This window comes from Cupressus sempervirens, chromosome 5, assembly GCF_028749045.1.
Source record: "Cupressus sempervirens isolate cs-2001-9-10 chromosome 5, ASM2874904v1, whole genome shotgun sequence".
In the NCBI taxonomy this organism is placed as follows: Eukaryota; Viridiplantae; Streptophyta; class Pinopsida; order Cupressales; family Cupressaceae; genus Cupressus; species Cupressus sempervirens.
Window position 1 is genome coordinate 425,882,888 of NC_143122.1, and position 22,057 is coordinate 425,904,944.

Genomic DNA, 22,057 nt, shown 5'->3' on the forward strand with positions numbered 1-22,057 from the left:
ATCTAAGAATTTCTACTTTACCTCTTCTTATATTTTTCATCTCCTCCATAAATGTCTTTTAATTTGATCCACATTTCATGAGTTCTATTGTAGTCTTTTACTTCATCAAATTCAACATAACCAAGAGCACATGCAATAAAAATCATCATGATGTTATGATTCTTCTTTTCAGCATTATGTTCAACTAATAATGTTCTAGAAGGAGTCTTGTATTCAATATCAACATACTTACAACCTAAATCACCAATAGTTTCTAGATGTAATCTCATAAGTCCTTGCCATGCTACAAAGTTGTCTCGATTAAACTTGGGAATCTCTCTTATGTAAGACATCTTGATCTTTAGCTTAGGTCCTTGAAACCTTCTCTACAAGCACCAAAAGCTTTGATACCAATTGTTGGAAATATAAGAGGATTAACTAAGAGGGGAGGGTTGAATCAGTTACAACAAAAATGAATACTAAAGCCCTTAGATATCAGTACAAAATAAACTCTGAAAATTGAACTCTATTGAAGCTCTCAATAAAAACACTAAAAATATTGTAACTCAGTAAATATTGAGATTTTTGGATGAACACTTAATATGAAAATATTAAGATGTTATTTTTTATTACTTTTTACTTTATATTTGTTGCAAGCATATAAAAGAAATATCATGAACACATTTGACACCAAGGTTTAATGTGGAAATACAATTTGAGAAAAACCACCAATTGTAACTAGTTACTATTTTTCACTCTTCTGAACTGAGCCCTATTAGGAGTCAACCCTATTAAAGGTTACCAAACACACTATTAGGTGTGACCCTATTAGAGGATTTAATCACCTTCTTAGGAGTGGCCTTTTTAGTGGATTTACAAATAGCTATTAAGCCAACCCTATTAAAAGATTTAGATCACTACTACAATGGTTAGAGAGTAATAATGACATGACCTAATTTGAATGCAACTAAATTGTCAATTAAAAATCTCAATTTTGGCTTATACTTGATCCTTGTTGATTGAATATATCTTTTTAGCTTCTTAAGGATATTCTGCTTATCCTTCTGATTCACTTCCTCTTAGCATCTTCAAATCTTCAATTATCTTCAATGCATAAATACTTCACACACTTTCTAACCCTCAACTTGACCTTTATTTTTACATATTCCATATTGTCAATTTGGTTCAAATATAACTTAAAATAATCAATATTCATCTTCTCATTTGGCTAGAACCAATAGATAAATCAATTGAACTCAATATGCCAAAATAAGAAAATCCTTTGTTAGCTGACCCTACTTGGTAGATATAACTCAGAAATGCTTTTCCTATGATAACCAAGTAAACTTAGTCAACACTGCATATTTGTAGTGTTAACAATAGTTCCATCCAATATTCCTTCATTAATTGAGTGAGCTTGATTAAAACTCAACTTCCACAAACATTTATTTGATGCTAGAGTGAACTCAGTAGACATTGCCTTCTGAACAGAACAAACTCTAGAAAGCTTAGTAGCCATAGAAAACTATCTTCAATGCTCAAGTGAGTTTGGTATACACTGGCTGATAATGATATGACATTTTGTATAACATCAAAGACAACACATAATTAATCAATTGTTTCAAAACCTTTTTCTCTTGAATTTACCTCCTATTTATAGGATTCTAGGAGTTAGGGTAAGGATAAAGATTTCACTTTTGACTAGAGGGTAATAGTGAAACTATAAATATCTCATAAAGCACCAAGAGGAAGAGTCCAACAGACTTAGTTTGTGAGGATAAATGAGGATTTTTAATTTTTTTAAATGTAAAAGGATGATTTTCACTTTTGTGAGGATAAATGACTTTTATTGATTTATTAAATGTTCCATGTATTTTCAACTTTTATCTTTATCTTTTTACTTTTAATTTCATTATATGATTTTATGAATTGTTTTTTCCTCTTTTTAAAGTCATCTAGGTCCTTTTTTATTTGATAGGTTATTTGATTTATTAATGACTTGTTGTAATGATTGATTTGAATGTCTATTATTTTCTTCTGATTTATCCTTAATTTGCATCATTTGATCAAAATTTGTGTTGTTTTAGGTCTTTGTCAATTTTTTGGTGTCTACAAATGGATCTCTTTGAGCTAATATGCAAAGCATATTGGTTCAAAGACTCTAATTTTATGTCTTTAGGTAAAATTTTGATAACTCAATGTCTGATTGATGATTTTTGATTGGCTTGAGGTTGATATGATGTCTGATTGTTGATAATTTGTCATCTGATCGTCAATGATTTGATGTTTGATTTGACATTGATTTTTTAAAATTCTTCATTTAGGATAACTTGATTAGATTCCCTAGTTTGATTTGATGTTAAGATATTGGCTAGGGTAGAACATTTTTTATATTCAAAAACTTTTGATGCCCCTATATACTGCCCCCTTAGAAATGAATTGGGAAAAATGATGTGTAAACATATGGATATTCTAATTTTATTTTTCAAAATGTGGATAAAAGTAAGTGATAGTAAAAATGGGGTAGATGGAGGTGACCAAGTTGTTTTAGAATAATACCCAGTTCAAGAAAATAAGGAAAAAAAGCCTTAATTGGTTGAGTAGGGTTAAAAATTTCATGTAAATGCCCCAAAGGAGGGTTAAATATGTCAAAAGATCTTTTACCCTTGTCATTTTCATACTCCCTTTTGAATTTTTAGTGATTTGGACCTCTAAGCTAGCCATGATGGTTGTCCCATTGCAAGAGCATAAATTTGAGAGAGCACACTAGTACAACTGTCTAGTCAACTATGGTGCCCTAACGAGTCATCGAGATTCCCTAACATTTAGGATTTGTGAATTTTTGCATGTATGTTCAATTTTTCCACAAAATTGTTGAATGAATGAGGAAATTTGGCATTTTAGCACATTTAATGTTTTTTTTAGTACATTTAATTTCTCTTAACACATTCAAGCAATAGAATAATGCATTTGCATATGTAGTGAAGTAGCACATATGAAACCTTAGTTTGGTAGGGAATAAGCGCATACAAAAAACAATAGTGCTTCTTTGGCTTTAATAGTGTATTTGAATATTTTAGCACATACAAGGTATTGTCTAGCACAAATGAAGTGTGAAATAGTGCATTTAATTTTTTAGGGTTTATTGAGTCTTGTTGATGAGAAATGTCTTATTAAAAGAATGTTGGATAACACATATGCCTGATGTCTTAGAACTTTTACATTGTATAGCATTTTTTTTTTTGATAGTGCATATAAGTAATTTAGTAGCAATTTTATATCTCATAGCGCATCCACTAAGTGAATAGTTCTTTACATAAGTATCGCATATGTATTGTGTAGTGCAAAAATTTTGATGCCCCTATATACTGCCCCCTTAGAAATGAAATTGAAAAAAATGATGTGTAAACATATGGATATTCTAATTTTATTTTTGAAAATGTGGATAAAAGTAAGTGATAATAAAAATGAGGTAGATGGAGGTGATCAAGTTATTTTAGAATAATACCTAGTTCGAGAAAAGAAGAAAAAAAGCCTTAATTGGGTGAGTAGGGTTAAAAATTTCATATAAATGCCCCAAAGCAGGGTTAAATATGTCAAAAGATCTTTTACCCTTGTCATTTTCACACTCCTTTTTGACTTTTTTGTGATTTGGAGCTCTAAGTTAGCCAAGATGGTTGTCCCATTGCAAGAGCATAAATTTGAGAGAGGGCACTAGTGTGAGAATCCAGTCAACTACAGTACCTTGATGAGTCATCGAGATCCCCTAGGATTTATTATTTGTGAAATTTTGCATGTATGTTCAATTTTTGCATAGAATTGTTAAATGAATGAGGAAATTTGGCATATTAGTGCATTTAATGTTTGTTTTAGTACATTTAAAATTCTTTTAATGCATTCAAGCAATACAATAATGCATTTGCATAGTGAAGTAGCACATATGAAACCCTACTTTGGCAGGGGTTAGTGCATACAAAAAAATAATAGTGCATCTTTGGCTTTTCATAGTGTATTTGAATATTTTAGCACATACAAGGTATTGTCTAGCACAGATGAAGTGTGAAATAGTGCATTTGATTTTTTAGGGTTTATTGAGTCTTGTTGATGAGAAATGCTCTATTAAAAGAATGTTGGATAACACATATGCCTGATGTCTTAGCACTTTTACATTGTATAGTGCATTTCTCTATTCTGATAGCACATATAAGTAATTTAGTGTTGTTTTTGTATCTCATAGCACATCCAATGAGTGGAATAGTACTTTGCATAAGTTGAGCATCACATATGTATTCTGTAGCACAAATATTGGATAGAGAAGAACATACAATTTATGAAATAGCACAAATTAATCTTGCAGCACATTAGAGTGTTTTGATAGTGCTTAGTAAATTTTCAATAGCACAATTCATTTGTGTAACATTTATTGAGCATAAGATAATGCAAAAAGCTAGATTACAGATTTGTTTGGTAGTGGGATAATCAGATGAATGAGGTTGATAGTGAATAGGATTTTTTAGAGCTTAGGATAGGATTTATCACAACATGATGTGTAAAATCAATCAATTCATGTTGGATAGGTAGAAAATAGTGCCCCCCTAATGATACAAAGTAGGGCAAGCTAACATGTCCATCTTAGGATATATAGTAGGAAAAATAACTGGTCCAAGATAGAACCATTAGCTAAGAAGCTTGATGTTGATATTTCATTGATGTAGGGTGGGTAGTCATAATAAAAACTAATGTTTTTGTATTGTTGTTTAATGAAACAAGTCTATGGGTGCAAGCTCATGGTTCATGGATTGTACCCATGGCCTTTAGAGTTGATAGGTAGGTTGTCTACTATAGAGTGTTAGGTGATCAACTGATGCAAGTTCACTTATCTTTTAAAGATGCCTTAATTCTAAGTGAACAAAGGTTTGTGGATAGTTGTGGCTAAGTGGTACCACTTGGACCACAACACCTTCCACAGGCCCCTAGGAGAGATGACTATTACTTCCAAGGATGTATATCAGATTTTACGGATACCTATAGTGGGAGATCTTGTGTACTATGAGCAAACTACAAATGACACAATTTTTAGAGATGTATTTGGTGATGACAACATTAGGGATGATAGTGTATCCTAGTTTTAGATCCTATAATACAAGCCATTGCCTGTTATGTTGGTTGGACTAATAGGAGGATTTTTTTTACCAGATAGACAATGATGGGGTCACCTTATGTAAGATATATGATTGACCAACTGTGGAGGTTTTCATGGGGCAACTGCATATTAGCCCATTTATATCATGATTAGCACTAGGTTATGTATTTCAATGCCTCAACACTATCATCATGTGTAGTCTTATTACAAATATGGACATGGGAGAACCTTCCCATTACTTAGCTGATATGTGTTCTTCATTAACCACCAGATATTTCATACATATATACATACTAATGTGTGATCATTTAGCCCTATCTAGGCAAGACAAATTAGCAGTAGATGTTGGATGACATGGATGAGGTAGTATGGAGGCTACATAGGTTTACTAAGGCATGGGTAGAGGATGATGATGAAATAGTATACTTCTTTTGTTTGACATTTTTACTTGGTAAGATTTCCTCAGTGATCAAGAGATTTTTCTCCAGGAGGGTAGTGAGACAATTTGGTTGGCAGTAGGGCATGCCACAAAGATCACCACATTATGCACGAGTTCAATCAGAGAGCCTAGTATGGGAGTAGTATGAAGCCTCTTGCGAGGAATTTTTGTAGATGATAGAGACATTGTAGGTATGGGCATTAAGATATGGGGAGGAAGACATAAGGATGGAGGGAGATTATGCACAATGGTTTCATGAGCATCCATTCCTAAGATATATAGATTTGATAGAGTCAATACTTGGGATTGAGAATAAGTCAAGTAAAGGGGATGATGGGGATGATGAGGGTGGATGAGGGAGAGGTAGGGGTTGGTGTTGAGCTGGAGGTAGAGTTAGAGGTGGAGATAGGGTATGAGGGAGATATGGTGGGAAAGGCCAAGAAATAGGAGTACCATAGTGGGAAATTATTGTACAAGGTCCAATACAAAGGCCAAGAGAGGTTAAAATAGAGAGACCTAGAGAGATTTTTGGCTAAGGTGGGATGACTATGAGAGGGGGTACAAGTAGTGGTACAAGGTCTAGTGAACTAGCAAACAAGATGGGTTAGAGCAGGATAGGGAAGGTCAAGGCCAGATTTCTAGATGATGTGTAGTTTATTCAATGGAAAAGGCCTCAGATATAGGTCTCGATCCTAGGTGCATAGGGTTTATAGCCATAGGGGTAGCAATAGATACAACTAGAGAGGTTTAGATGAGTTCTATGGAGGCATGAGTTAGCAAGTTGATCAGTACAGTACAAGCTTTTATAGCTGTGATGACACTGAGGCCACCATCACCACTGCCACCAAGGAGAGATGGGGCTACCATGAGTTAGATGGAAACCACTATTCTTATGGCACCAACAAAAAATGTGATAGATTTGGCTCCTTGATATGAGAGGAGTACCCCTAGTAAGTAGGGACCTCCTAATCAGACACATATAGATGATGCAGGTGGTGAGACACATGGTTAATTCATATATCATGTTGTATTGCACTATTATTGGAATGTCATATGTATCATTTATGATGATGACCTTTTGATGTTGATGTTGATGAAATTTGGATGTTGATGTTGATGATTTGATCTTTTGATATATGACTATTCAAGCTTTTTGATGTTTGGACTTGTGCACTTGTTATATCATGGACTTTATATATCTGATGTTATGGATGGGTGCATGTATGTAATGTTGTGATTTAATTTCTATGATAGATGTAGATGTTGATGTAACCTGAATGATTAATGTAGTGTATAGAGGCTTAATGTAAGAACGTGACATGTTGATAAGGAATGTAGAAACGAAGTAGATAAATGACATGTAATGAAATGTAACGAGTGAATGAAATATAATGAAAGGAAATGAAGTATAAATGCAATGTAATGAAATGAAATGAGACATATTGACTTGATATGAAAAATAAAATATTAGAATAAATGATGATGAAAGGAAATGTAATGTAATGAAATGAAGTGTATAAATGAAATGATATGAAATGAGATAAAGTAGAAGAGTGAAAATGATATAGATGAAAGTGAAAAATGGAAGGATATGATAAAAAATAAAAAGAAAGTGCAATATGGGATATGTAATGAGGATGGTATGTGATGAAAGAAGATATTGAAAATGAAAAATGAGAAATTAACTAATGAAGTGAATATGAAATGATAGCAATATAGGAATAAAGATGAAAATGGATAAGAATGAATACGAAATGCAAAGGAGGAATTGCAATGGATGAAATGAAATGAAATGTGAAATTTCAAAAAAATAAAAAAAATTGATGATAGGGGTGAAATAATGTGAAGAGACATAACTCAAATTTTAAGATTCAAAAGCCACAAAAGAATCTCGAATCTCTAGTGAGAAGGCTGAAATAGTGGATACATGGAATGTGATGAATGATGGCAGAAAAAGAAGCATAGTAGGAGGGAGTGGTGACCAAATTTTTTTTGGATTCAAAGGTCACGTAATGTAATATATGGAATGGATATGATAGAATTATGAAATGTGATGCATGATGGTCATGTTTGGGGGAGACAAAGTCCATGATAGTTGAGTGTGAAAAAGCTCACTTTTGATGTCAATGTTGTTGTTTTCCTTTTGATAGTCATTCTTGAATTTGGTGTTTGATCTATTCAATGATGTTGTGTAGGATTTCTTGGGTAATCCTAATATATGTGCCAACCATTTTTTTTTAGGGTACCCAAGATGAAATGAAAACTAGATGAATGTAACTAATTGTCACTTTTTCTAAAGAGATGCAAATTAAGTGTCATCATCAAGTGCCTAAATAAAAGTGACATAGTACAACCACCACTACCCCAGCTATGGTCATATGAATACCCTATCTTGCCAAGAATTTCAACCAAAAGAAATGTACATGAAAGATAGGACAACCATTAAGAAAATAAATGATAGCCATAGTAAATAGAAATAAGCACACAAATAGACACATGTTAGAAAAAGAAGCTCACCTAAGATATCATGCAAAACTAGTTGAGGTACACATGGCTTTTTAGATGAGAGGAGGAACTTACAAGTGGACACCAATAATGCATGAAATCAAAGGATCATTAGAGCAAAACAATGAGAAACCAAAGGAAAATAAAAGATCATGGCTTCATCCCAACAACTCTAGTCAAGTACATCATCAAGATACTAGAAGCTCATAATAGTAGAAAAACCATTATATGTGGACTAGTGGTATTGACAGTTGTGTGTAATAGTGTCAAGTTTGATTGGGTGGATGCAACCATTGTAGTATATTGGTAACAAAGTGTGGGATGTGTCAGCAGTGATTCAGTAGTAAGATCTAGTGATTATGGTAGAAGATAGGTGTGAGTGGGGATCAGGGTGTCTAAGTGTCAAAGCTAAGTGGCAAGTGTATGTGGTATTGGTGTGGCAGGATGTATAGGGTGAACACATGGCATGGTGAAAGAAGTGTAAGTCATGGTGAGTGACACTTATAAATAGATGAGGAATATTTTGATGAAAGGAAGCAGATTGAAGGAGATAGCATAATTGCTTAGTTATTTCGAAAGGTCCATTAAGTGTGTGGTGAAAGCATGTCAGGTTGCCTAGATCAATCACAATAGGAGGGTGAAATTAGCCAAGGAGGATGGGTGAGGCAAGGATAGAGGAAAAATGCATTCAACAGACCACCAAGGAACTGGTGTATCAATTTGAACTTCAAACATTAGTTTATGAGTAGGTTGAATCAAGTCATGCGAGACTGGTGCAAGCACAATGTGAGGGTTTAGGAGTCAAGGTGGAAGAAATGCCATTGTCAAGATTTATGATGCTGTTGGGGAATGTAGTGCAACAAGCATTACCACTAGTATTGGATGATGCAGGTGGAGAATAGTCCACCTGAGGTGACAAAGAGCATGTCAGAAGCAATGCTAGAAACAAGGGAGATAGTTTCTCTAGGGAAGACTATGGGAAAAACTTAGAGAGTGGTAGAATATTTCAGTATGGGTGAGGTGGCTAGCCTAGAAAGTCAATTGATTAGCCCTAGGATTCTAAGGAAAAAGTTGACAAAGGAGGAGGAGGGTGGATTGAGTGCAGTGGAGCCATGACTAGAGGTAGAGGGTGGAGCACAAGTGACAAGTGAGGTAGAGGATTTATGGAAAATGTTGGTTGTGAAGAGATTCAAGGTGGATAATGTAGAGCAAGAAGTCAGATTTTTGTTAGGGTTGATGGAGAAAGCTCATGAAGATGGAGTGAAAATAGAAGTGAGGCTAATCTAGGTAGTGGTAAATTTGGAATGGGCTTGAGTCTAGTCATTGGAAGTAGAATTATGAGTGGAACAATCACAAGTGAAGTGATCATGACTGCAAAGACTACACGAATCACTAAAAATGGTGCAAGTGAGTTTAGAGAGTGTACAAAATGAACTAGTGTTATTATAGGCATAGTCTGAGTCTTTTAGGGAGGCAATTGAAAAATTGAACACCCTATCATTGTAGTTGCAAGAGCAATTAGCATGGAGTGAGTCAAAGGTGAGGCAGTTACAATAGTGATTGAATGAAGTGAAAGAGGATGTAGAGCACTAGAGACTAGTGACTAATCAAATGCAATAGGAGTGGGATGTGGCCCAATGAGTGATTACTATACTAGGTATAAATAAGTTGGTAGAGAATGTGTTCGTGATTATGCAACGGACTATGAAAGTACACCAGTAAGCCACTATTATATGGGGCTTTATCATTAGTCACTTTCCAATGAGAAGTGACAAGTGACTCAGTTTGTAGATAGGGAATTTACACAACTTTTAAACACTCAATTGTGTGGTGGGAGATTTCCAATTCCCATGGATGTTGTGTGGCTGTGAGGAGGATTGATGCTAGGAGCCTCATCCTTTGGGACTAAATCTATGGAAATGCCCCTAATCAGACATCCTATACTGCCATCTCCCCAAGGGAGGCTAGAATAAATGATCCACTAGATGTTATCTTAAATATAATATTGTCATTGCCATTGTAATTGAATAAAAAGTGTGTTTGTTTTTGTGGCAAGTAAAGGGGTAGTCGTGGCTCATGTTAATGAACAAATGGGATTGAAAATGTCAAATAAACACTGTCACTTATGTTTTTGATATTTTTTGGATATGTTTTTCAAGTTTATGGGAATATTTGGATTTTTTTTTTTTTTAATTGAAATGTTTTGGGAATTTTTGGAAGTATTTGGATGTTTTCGGAAAATTTTGGGAAAATTTAGATGGTTGGGAATGATGGGATATTTAGAGGAAGATTGACTTTCATTTTTATGGGGTAATTGCATATCGATGTGCACTCTCAATAAAAGATGATTACAAACTTGTGTAACATTTAGAGAGTCACGATGCTCAAGGTGGCAAAAGTAGGAAGTGTTAGACCACAAATGGCAAGGCACAATTCTATATATATTGATAGCCATTGTAGACAAGCTTAGGGCCAAAGTTGTGATCTTTCTCTAGGTGTGTGTTGAGATGGATACTCAAGGTGCCTGTGAAAAGGCATTTGGGCCTAAAAGGTGCTAGATGGGACCTTGAAAAAGGTGTCTGGGCCTAAAAGGCACAAAAGGGGCCTAGAAAAAGGCCTTTGGACTAAAAAGGCACTTTTGGGGGCCTAAAAAGGCTCTTGAGGGCCTAAGAAGATGCTTGGGCCTTGAAAAAGGTGTGTGGGCCTAAAAGGCATGAAAGGGGACTAGAAAAAGGAATTTGGGCCTAAAAAGGTGCTTGGGGGCCTAAAAGGGCACTTGGGCCTTGACAAAGGTGCTTGAGGGCCTAAATAGGTGCTTTAACCTTGAAAAAGGCATTTGAGAGCCTAAAAAGACACTCAAGGACCTAAAAAGGTACTTGAGGGCCTCACAGTCTCTCAAACATATGCTTACATATTCTAAGCCCCTGTTGGATGGTAATGAAAGAGTTTGACAAATATCTGGGCCTCTTGGGAGAGCATTGATATATTTTTTGAAAGGTTGTTGGATCAATCATGGTCACTACAACATAAATAAGACTGGGAATCTATCAGGAGTTGTTGTTCTTGATAGGAGGAAAGAAAAGGGACTCTGCTAGAACCTTTTCTACTATCCACATTGTGCCAAATTTTCCAAAGCCCAGTAAGATATTTCAAGACATAACTACACTACTTCTTAAAAAATGGATGCTCTTGTTTATTATTTTTTTCAAAGGTGATAGGGCTCAAAAATAGGTCATAAAATATTTAAATATTTTTCAATGTAGTGGGCCTCACTATTGATTTCATATAAAATTAGTCGAGGTACACAAACCTATCCTAAAGGAGCAACAATTATAGACAGACACCAACTCAACATGAAATCAATGGATCATTGGATTAAAAAAACAAAAAAATATTCATCTAAAATTAAATAGCCTATTTGGCATGAGGTTGTTATTGTTTGGCCTGAGATGTAAGCTATTTTTGATAATTTCAAGATTTATTTGAATTTTTTTTCTAATTTTTAGAATTTTTGACAAATTTTGATGATATTTGAATGTTTTTGACAAATTTTTATAATTTTAGAATGTTTTTAACAATTTTGGATAATTTTTTTATGCTTTTTACAATTTTTGAGATTTTTTGATATTTTTGGTGATTTTTGATCATTTTAATTTTTTTTTTTGACAATTTTGGATCTAGTGGAAGGAAAAGGAGGATGTGAGTGAGATTTGTTGGAATGTGGAGATAACTAGGGCCTATTTGGAGCACATAAAGGGTCAAGGAGACCAAAAGTGGGCTGGGAAGGCTAAAAGTGGACTCAGAGAGTGATATTTGAGATAATGGAAGAAAAGAAGGATTTTTGGGACTTCAAATGAATTTTATGAAGGCAAAAATGGATGTTGGGAACTATTGGCCATGAAATATATTTGAGATGTGTACTGATTTTGCTATAATTCATGTCTGTGATATCTCAAAATGTAATTGGACTCCATGTTTCCTCTGAACTGCTTATGGTTCCTTTGTTGCTATTTTGCTAGTTGTCTCTACTGTTGTGAACTATGTCTAATGCTAAAAAACCATTGAACTTGGCCTATAAGTATTTCTCAATTTGGTATGCATGAAATTAACCCAACTATGCTAGGTAGCAAGATGAGATGTAGTGAAAAGGCCACAAACAAGAAAAATTTGTCTCAGAGAGTGTTGTTTGGACCATGCCCTACAGTTCCTCTACATTGAAGGACGTTTGTTGTTTAGGGAAGTCCAAAGGTGTTATCCCTCACTCTTGTTAAACCAAAAAATGATATTTCTCATTCTTTTTAAACCCAAGGTGGTAGTTCTTCATCCTTATATATATATATATGACTGTGTTATGGTCTTTTTGGATTTTCTAGTTTTTTGATTTTTTTGATTTTTTCAGTAATGAGGTATTTCCTCAAAGCTCTAGACATAGAACCACTTGAGATGGATTTTGTTGATGGGTTCTACTAGTTCTTCTCCATCACAATCTGCAAGTCTGTAAGTACTAGTCCCAAAGGATTCTATGATAATGTAAGGACCAATCCAAATGGCCTCCCATTTTCCTTTCTTCTCTCTAGTTGCTTGATTCTTAGGGTTTTCCTAGAGAACTAAATTTCCAATTTGAAAAACATAGGGTTTGACCTTTTTGTTGGAGTGTTTAGACAACCTATTTTGCTCCACTTTGAGATGCTCATTTATTGTATGCTGATGTTATTCTAAGAGTTCTAGTTTCTCTAAATGAGACACTCTATAGTCTTCATCTGATAAGATATCGCAAAGGGTGACTCTCAAAGATGGTATCTCAACTTCTAAAGGAAGAATGGCCTCATTGTCATAGATGAAGGAGAAAGGAGTAGCACTCATAGGAATTTGAACACTTGTCTTATAGGCCAATAAGGTAGGTTTTAGATGTAAATACCAATCTCTACCAGTATCATTGACAATTCTCTTGATAATGTTGATGATGTTCTTGTTGGTGGCCTCTGCTTGGCCAATGCCTTAAGGATAATAGATTGACAATGAATGGTGTATAATATGAAACTTCTCACATAACTCATTAACTATTTGATTTTTAAAATACAAGGCATTATCTATTAGGATGGCATGAGGTATGCAAAATCAAAAAATGATATGGTTTAGTATGAATGAAAAATATTTTTTTACTGGTAGAGTTTACATGTGGTGTCACTTCAGCACACTTGGTGAAATACTCAGTTATGGTGATGATCCATTTGTGTTTGCTAAAAGAAGGTGGGTGGATTGCACCAATCAAATAAAAACCCAACTGATAGAAAGGCCATGGTGTGGTCAAAGGGTTGAGTTCTTGTGCTGGTGCATGAATAAGATTGCCATGATTTGACATGTTTTACAAGTTTTTACATAATCAATAGAATCATTTTCCATGGTTGGCCAGAAATAGCCCATTCTAAGAATCTTCTTTGCTAATGTGAATCCATTGCAATGTGACCCAAAAATACCCATGTGAACCTCTTATAGAGAAACCCTAGACTTGTCCTTTTCAAGGCACCTAAATAAAGTACCATGAAGACCTTTCATATATAACATATCAGCCACCAAAGTGTAATATGAGATGAAATTACATTTTTTGTTTTGTGAGTGATCAGAAGGGGTAATGTTATCATGAGGATAGGTGGTAATGGAATCATGCCAGGGGGAGTCTTGGGTGGTTAAATGATAAATAATGTAGGATTTAGGTTGAGTAAGTGTGGGTTGAACCATATCTTCCTCTAATAACTCATATCGCTCATGTTGATCTAGTAGTTGAAGCAAGGAGGCCAGGGTGGCCATGGAATCTATTGCCTTATCATTTTCTCTAGGAATTTGTTCAAAAGTAATATGGATGAAGAATTCCTTAAGCATATCAACCATATGCTTGTAAGTTAAAAAATTATTATCTTTGGTTTGATACATGTTTGTAATTTGGTTGACAACCAATTGGAAATCTCCATAGACTTCAAGTGCTTTTAATTTCCATTCTAATGCCAGCTTGAGACCCAAAAGCAATGCTTCATATTTTTCCATATTATTTGTGCATGGGAAGAGCAGTTTGTAATACTTGGGGATGGTGACACCTAGAGGCATGATGAACAATATGCTGGCACCCAAACCATGATATCTATAAGAACCATCAAAGTAAAACTTCCATGTGACTGGTTTTGTCTGGAGAATGTGAGTGTCTAGGAAGTTTTTTAGGATAGGGTTTAAGCTTTCTATGGGTGCATTTTCCAATTGGTTGGCAATGGCTTCTCCTTTTATAGCCTTCCTATCAATGTACTCAATGTCAAATTGACTTAGGATCATTACCCATTTGGTTAATCTACCTATTACTATTGTCTTGCTATGAAGATATCTAAGAGAGTCAATTTTCGATATAAGCTTAACCTTGTATGCTAGAACATAATGATGTAGCTTTTGTGAAGAAAAAACTATGGCCAAACAAGCCTTTTCAATAAAAGTTTAACTTAGCTCATAATTGATGAGGGTGTTACTGATGTAATAAATAACTCTTTCTTTGCCTTGATCATTTTCTTGCACCAAGAGGGCTCCTATTGATTTTTCTACCAAAGCGATATAGAGAAACAAAAGTTTATGTGACACTGGAGGTACTAACATAGGTGGAGTCATTAAGTAGTTTTTGAGAAGATCAAAGGTCATCTAACACTGACTATCCCATTTATAAACTATGTCCTTATGGAGGAGATGAGTGGAAGGCACACACTTTTCTGCTAACTAAGATATGAAGCAATGAATTGATTGAAGTCTTCCCTAGAGAGAACATAGATGATTCAAGTTCTTTGGAGGTTTCATGTTGATAATGGCTTTTACCTTTTTGATATCAACCTCAAATCCTTTGGCAGATACAATGTATACTATGAGTTTTCCAAATTTCATGCTAAAAGCACATTTCTTAGGGTTTAGCCTAACTTTGAATATTTCTAAGCATTTGATTATCTTTTCCAAGATAGGAAGATGATCATATTGGGTATGGGATTTGGAAAGGAGGTCATCAACATAATCTTCCATAAAAGTGTGCATCATGTCATGGAAAATGGTGGTCATGGGCCACTGATAAGTAGCCCTTGCATTTTTGAGACCAAAGGGCATGGCATTCCAATAGAATTTTCCCCATGTATAATTAAAAGTTGTTTTCTCTTGGTCCTTTGGTGCTATTTTGATTTGGTAATATCCTCAAAAAATATCAATGAGTAAAAATATGGAATGATCCATTGTTAGATCTACAATTATGTTAATGTTTGGAAGGGGAAAGTCATCCTTATGAAATGCTTTATTGACATCTTGAAAGTCAATTAAAATTTGTATGCTACCATATTTCTTTGAGATAGGTACAATATTTGATATCCATGATACATAGGCCAATGGTTGGGTGAAGTTGGTACTAAGCAATTTCACCAATTCTATTTTGACCAATAATACTATGTGAGGATGCATTTTTCTTAGTTTATGTTTAACTGGCTTGGCTTCTAGAGAAATGTTGAGGTGATGAGGGATTTAAGTTGGACCTATCCCTGGCATGTCAACATAGGACCACGCAAAATTTATTTTCCTTTCTTTGAAGAAGTAGATGAATTCACTTCTTTCCTCCATAGTCAAGAACTATGCCAAATGAATTATATTGGGTTATTTCTCTATTCCAATGTAGACTTTTTCCATAGGCTCAATCAAAATAGATGATTATTCCTCTAAATGTTTGTGTAAGGTATCAATAATCTCATCTATGGGTGCCCCAATTGGGTTTTCACAATTGGATGTGTCAATTTTATGTGTTTCAATTTTTTTTGCAAGATTAGCCATAGTGTGCTTTTGGTCATTAGTTCTTGGATGTGTTCTCCCCTTTCTCATATGATTGAGATGATTGATATCAAACCCATCTACATATATTTCTCTTATTCTTTGTAAATGATACAGTTCAACAAAATTAATGTATACAAAAACATCTTGGTCATTGTCAAATTTAGGAAGTTGTGAGGTTCAGTTAAGTCCAAGCTAATAAACTCAGGATGGACTAAGGATAGTGATACATAATATGAACAAGATTCAACAGGGTCTAAAGACATGACCTTGTTTGATGGTTCATATGTTGTATCAGTTAGGTCTATAATGTGTTCCTCTTCTAAAGTGTCAGGGAAAGTAGAGCTTATGAGTGGTTCATAGTACTCATCTTTGGCTTCTACTAGAAAGAAGTTTGGGAATAAAGTCTAAAACTGAAACCATCATTAGGTTCATCATCCTCATGTAATGTGATGTCATGTTTCTATTTTGTATCCTCTTCTAATTTTTGTTGATGCGGATTGAATCATGGTAAAGTAAGGTCTAAATGAATATTGGATCCTTGTTCTAGAAAACTATTGGGTGCATGAATGTAAACAAAATCACATTCTTTATCATAGATGGATTCTTCAAATAATGAGTCAAATTCTCACTTGGTGGGATTGTCATCATCTTCATTGTTAGGGGCATCCATGGATGGTTCTCTTGTATGTTGTAAATCAAGGAAGGATAGAATCATATTCTTAGTATTAGTTCCTTTCTAGTTGTTGACATCTTTTTCATTGGGTACCCATACCAAGGTGGAAAAGGAGGAATCATTATGTTTGGAATGGGATCTAGAAATGGTCTTTGCATTCTCTTTTTCTAAATATCCTACCCCTATTTTTGATTTGTTAGACCTAAATTGTGTTGCTAGGGGTTCATTGATACCTTTTCCTTTCCCTAAAGGACCATCACATGTGTAATCCATCTTCTTCATTAGATCAAAACCTTTTCCAAAGATGTGAGGGGAAATATCAATTTTTTGTATTCATTCACTCTTTTCCTCTCTAGAACTTGAAGGTACACCACTTTCTTTAATGAAATGGTCATGATAGGGCCTAGAACTTCAAGAAGGTTTTCCATGAGATCTTAGAGATAGTGGGGGATCAAATAATGAGATTGAATATTCTTCTACCCCTTTGCATTGCAATTTTCACTTTCATTCAAACACTAACATTAAGTGGTCCATTTCCTCATAATGTGATTGTTTAGAGTTTTTTGATGATGACGGTGAAGGGGTAGAAGAACTAGAACAACTTTCTTTCTCTATACTCTTAGTTGATGTAGATAACTGGTCATTTTCTTGGCCTATAGATGTAGAGGTTTCTACTAATGTAAAGTTTCTAACAACACTTGTTGGAATGTTCACCTCTTCCCTGATGTGAGGGACAAGAGTGTTATAGTATTGGGCATAATTTTGGTCTCCCGATATGGTCACCTCTTGACACATGTAAGAAAATTTCAAACATTAATGGTAGGTGGAAGGGACTACTTGCATGTCATGGATCCATGGCTTTCCTAACAAGATGTTACAAGTCAATTTCAAACCTAGGATTTGGCTAACAGTTTCCTTTACTACAAGGCCAACCCTTATTGGTAGAATGACCATGCCCTTGGAAGATCTCTCCTCATCATCGTAAGCTTTAATTGTAATCTTCTTTTTAGGGTCAAAAATATCCTCTTTGTATCTTAGGGCTCATACCAAATTTAAAGTGCAAATATTTAGGTTGGCCCTACCATCAACTAAGGCTCTATTTACTTTGTTTCGATGGATGAAGACTTCAATATGAAACAAAGAGTTTTTTGGATGTATGAGAGACATGTCATCTTGGGCCAAGAACTAAGAAGGACACACAATGAGGGGTGATTAGGTTACTTATCATATTTTGAAATCTACTTACATCCAAATCATTTGGCACTAAGGCTTTAGTGAGGGTCTCTTTATGCTCAGGGGATATTTTCAACAACTCAAAAATAGGGATATGGGTGGAATTTTTCAACAACTAGTTGACCAAACTATATTTGGATATGTGGGCACTTGTGATGAATTGCTTTGGACCAATGACTAACCCCAAACAGGACTACTTTGGAGTCTTAACCTTGGGTAATAGTGTTTAAAGGTTTTTTTTATGTTTGTCTTTAACAACAATGACATTGACAACCTTGTCAAACCTAGAGATCATGTTAATTATGTTATCATAGTTATGGGCATAGTTGAATTTATCATTGGATAATGAGGTCTAGTTTTTTTTAGATGGTTCTCCCTTCTCATGACTCATGAAAGGGTTCTTGAAAACTATGTGGTCTTCATTGTTATGAATACTATTTACTTCAATAGTGTCATTATCAATTAATTTCTGGATGGCTCCTTTTAAAGCATAACAATTATTGGTAAGGTACCCCTAGTTTTGGTAGTAGGCACAAAAATTTTATTTTCTCCATCACATAGGTTTTACCTATGGTTTATAGGGCTTCAGTTTGAGTAGCATGATGATCTCATCTTCTAAGAGTGTTTGCAATGCTCTTTCATAAGTTTCCCCAATGGGAGTATAGGATCTAGGTTGATCAATAGACTTGTATCCTCTTGGTGGAGGGGCTTGGTTATAAGCCACCTATTGGTTGGAGACACTTTGATTTAGGGGAGCAGTTGTGTTTTTGTAATAAAAAAGGAAGTGCATGATCTTGCTTTTGGTGTGTCCAATCAAGTAGTCACATTGGTATTTTTGATAGTTGGGTATTGTTGATTAGGAGAGGGGGGAAGTTATGGTTTAACATGATTAGCTTCTACCACTCCCTCATTGGTCATGTGTTTATTGTTATTCCTCCACCAATGATTTTTTTTTATCACTTGGTTAGTCGAAACAATTATGAGGTTAGGAGGAATTATTTGAGAAATCCTTACCATCTTTCGATAGCTTGATGTTGTTGTTGTTTATCAGGGTCTCTTCTACTTTGGATGTGTTTTCTAATGTAGTTTTAAAGTCCTTAGGACCTTGAAGTTTCAGATGGTAGCACATTAGTTTGGAGAGGCTATTAATGAATATATCCATTTTTTCTTTATCCAAGATGTCCAAATGATATTTGACAAAGGTATGCCTCTATCTTTGTAGGAACACCTTGAAGGATTCTCCTAGAAGTTTATTTGTGTTACATAGGTTGATCATGGTGGTCCCCATTTTGATGTTATAAGAATATTGTGTGATGAACACAATAGCCAATTGATCAAACAATTTAGTGTTAAAGGGGAGTTTTGAGAACCACTCCATGGTTTGCCCTCTTAGGCTTCTAGGAAACAATTGCATTAGGTAAGTTGTGTCATGGAAAAATTCCATACTTAGAGTATAGAATTGTCTGAGGTGATCTTAAGGATTAGATCTACCAAAATAGTTATCATATTTTGGTAGTTGCACATTCTATGGAAAAGGCATGAAGGTGATACTTTTATCAAATATAAGGGGGCACACTTTTTCAAGATTGAACTCAATGGGTTGAATCTTCTCTCACTCCATTCTTTCCATTTCTAGTTGTAAATCTTGTATTTTTTGTGTACCAACATCCAAGGGTGATTCTTCTTCATCCAGTTCAAGGTTTGTAACATCAAAGTCCAGCAGTAATTTTGCACCTTGTTGTGCTAATGCTAGCAGGTAGCATGCTTTGTGTCTTTCGAGTATTTTATTTATCATGTCCACAAGCTCAAGATTTTGATAAAAATCCTCAATTTTGGTTTCAATACACCTTTCATCCCATGCATTAGATGAACCCATTTTGGTAAAGGGCTCTGAGTTCTAGTTGAACAAGGGTGATTCATGGGTACTTATATTTGATGAATAGCTCGTTGGTGTGACACACTCAATAAGGCTAGGGGATTGTGTGAATTTGATAGGTCTTTTGGCTACCCTAGCACTCATCTATATAGGTGATCATTTTGGTTCTTTCTATTTTGTGGCTACACTAGTTTTACACAATGGCATGAGATGTAGAAGGGACTCCCTTAATTTTCTTGCATTTTGACTATATGAGGATTTATTTTAGGCCATAATTTGTTGAAGCTGAAAGCTATGTTTGAAAAGGTGTTTGGAAATTTTGATAATGGTAAGTTCACTTACACAAAGTTAGATGGGGAATGAATGTGTGTTTTTGGTCATTTCTAGCTTGATATGCAATGTTGAAGTAATGATAACTATTGGATTAAAACTCTTTGGATGGAGCTTTTCATGTTTCTTTTTTCAAAAATGGCAATGGCCAATTTTGAAATCTCTTATTTTTGAAAAATGTCAACAAGGAAAAAGGTTATCTAGATCTGTTGTTTTCTTACAAATGTTGCATGTGCAGATAGCCTCTATCTTAGGGTTTCTCTCAAATGAACTAAAGAAGTCTTAAATGCACTATTGTAATGATTGTATACATTATTATATGTTTCACCAGACATTTTTCTACAAAATATATGTGCTATTTAGTTCTTCAAATGCAATAACAATTTTAGTCAAATGTGTTATTATAGGAGGAAAATACATCACAGAAAGGGTCAAATGCAATGTTTCACATATTAAATGCATCATTTCAAGGGAAATGACAGCATTTGTATTTGGTTTTGCATTAGTTTGTAGTTGCATTTTCTCAAAAGGATTGTGATCTAAAGTCTTATTAATATGCATTAAAATAAAAACATCTAGACACAATAATAATAGAAATGACAATGAAATAAAACTACACACACCTAGAAAATAAAAGAAATGGCTTCCTAATAATGGCTGGCTAAAGTTGGTGACTACAGGGTTATAATGTTTGACCAAAAATGTTCAAATTTACCTCTCTTGTTATAGAGAGCTTCCCACCAATGCTAAAGAGGTTTTGGCACAATATCTCATGAGACTATTGGAGGAAGGCTATGTTTCAAACACAATTGGCTTGCATTTGAGTAGGAATTCAAGATGGAAGCATTCCCTCTCACCGACCCTACTAAGAAAAATATTTGGAGGTATCCTTTTTATAGTTAAATAATCTAGCTAGTAAAAAGCAAGAAAAGTAGAAATCAGAAATAGGATTGGGAGTTTGATCACTCTAAAATAGTGAGAGCATATCCCTATTGCTTTGATCTCCCCAAACATGATAGATAATGTTGTTCAATTACAAGCCCTTCTATAGAAGAGAAAGGGGCTCTTAATTAAGCTAAGTGTTTGTTCATTCCCTATTCGATTATTATTGACCCTTATAGAAGGTTTGGAATTCTAATCAACTCTTGTGAGTTGAGAGCATAGGCCTACTTTCGATCAAATCACTACGATCAAACTTCCTACTTCCTACTTAAACTAGGTTATAAATTTACAAATGCCACAATCTAATTGATGAGGGCCTAGGTTTGCTTACCTAATTTGATGCTAGCAAAGGCTAGGCACATTTTTAAGGGTCTTCATTCCCACCTCATAATTTTTGCAACCTAAGAGTTCCTATTAGCCTAGAAGAGATCTGTAAAAAAATAGTAATTAAATCTGCAAGTTAGATATGGTGATTTATAACTTTAATTAGATGTACTATAGAAAATGGCATATGAATTACAAAAATGTTTAAATGTGCTATTAAAATAGTCAAATGTGCTATAGAAAAGTTTAGGTGCATTATAGAACACTTCAAATGTGTTAAAAGACTATGTGAAAGCATTAAAACAATGTTAAGAAGTGTTGCAACATCAAGAAAGTTGTAGATCCAATCTTTGTGAGCTTAGGAATGTCTTTGAAAGTTTCTTGTTCCTGTTATGAAGCTTCCCAAACATTGTAAAACTTATAATCAGTTAGATCTACACTAGAAATTAGATTAAAAAAATAGATCTATAATAAAAATAGAAGATTAGAAAGAAAATTTAAAGAACAATGAGGCTTAAGGACAAAGTCCCACAGTGGGCGCCAATTTGTACATAGTGGAATCTAGTATTCATGAGACCTTAGAGAAGAGTACAAATAGAATGACAATGAACTAATCTAAACCCAAGAAGTCATTTTCAAATAGAGACTCTATGAACATCCCATATTTCCCTAACTTCAACAGCTAAGTTGCTCTCAGGCCAGCATCTCAATGATAGTTCTAGAATAGGAGTATGCTATGAATGCAAATCTACAAATTTTTATGCAAGATCTATGTGAGAA